Genomic DNA, 434 nt, shown 5'->3' with positions numbered 1-434 from the left:
AAGTCACAGACCATATTTTTTACACGTTTGCCTTCCTTTCCTTCTTCCTTCTCCCATTTCCTCTTCCTTATCTTTTCTTTTTTGCCGTTTCCCTTCTATAGTCCTCTGAACTTTCTCGCCCTTTGTTCGAAGTTCCTAACAAGGTGTAAATTCCCTCCTTGTGATATTGGCAGTTCCTCCATTCATCTCCCCCCCCTCAATCCACCCGTATCTCATGAGCCTACACCCGCCCACTGAACCCCAGTTTATCTCTCACATCCCTTACATCCGCCCATACTTAGCTCTTCCGACCAACTCATCCTTCCAACCACTCATCCACCCATACTCAGCTCTCCCGATTAACTCATCCACTCATACACAGTCCTCTCGGTCAACACATCCACCTATCCACCGATCCACATATGAAGATTTATCCTTCCGGTTATTTCACTCAC

The sequence above is a fragment of the Penaeus monodon genome, chromosome 19 (assembly GCF_015228065.2).
Source record: "Penaeus monodon isolate SGIC_2016 chromosome 19, NSTDA_Pmon_1, whole genome shotgun sequence".
Taxonomy (NCBI): Eukaryota; Metazoa; Arthropoda; class Malacostraca; order Decapoda; family Penaeidae; genus Penaeus; species Penaeus monodon.
This window is presented reverse-complemented; position numbering follows the sequence as displayed.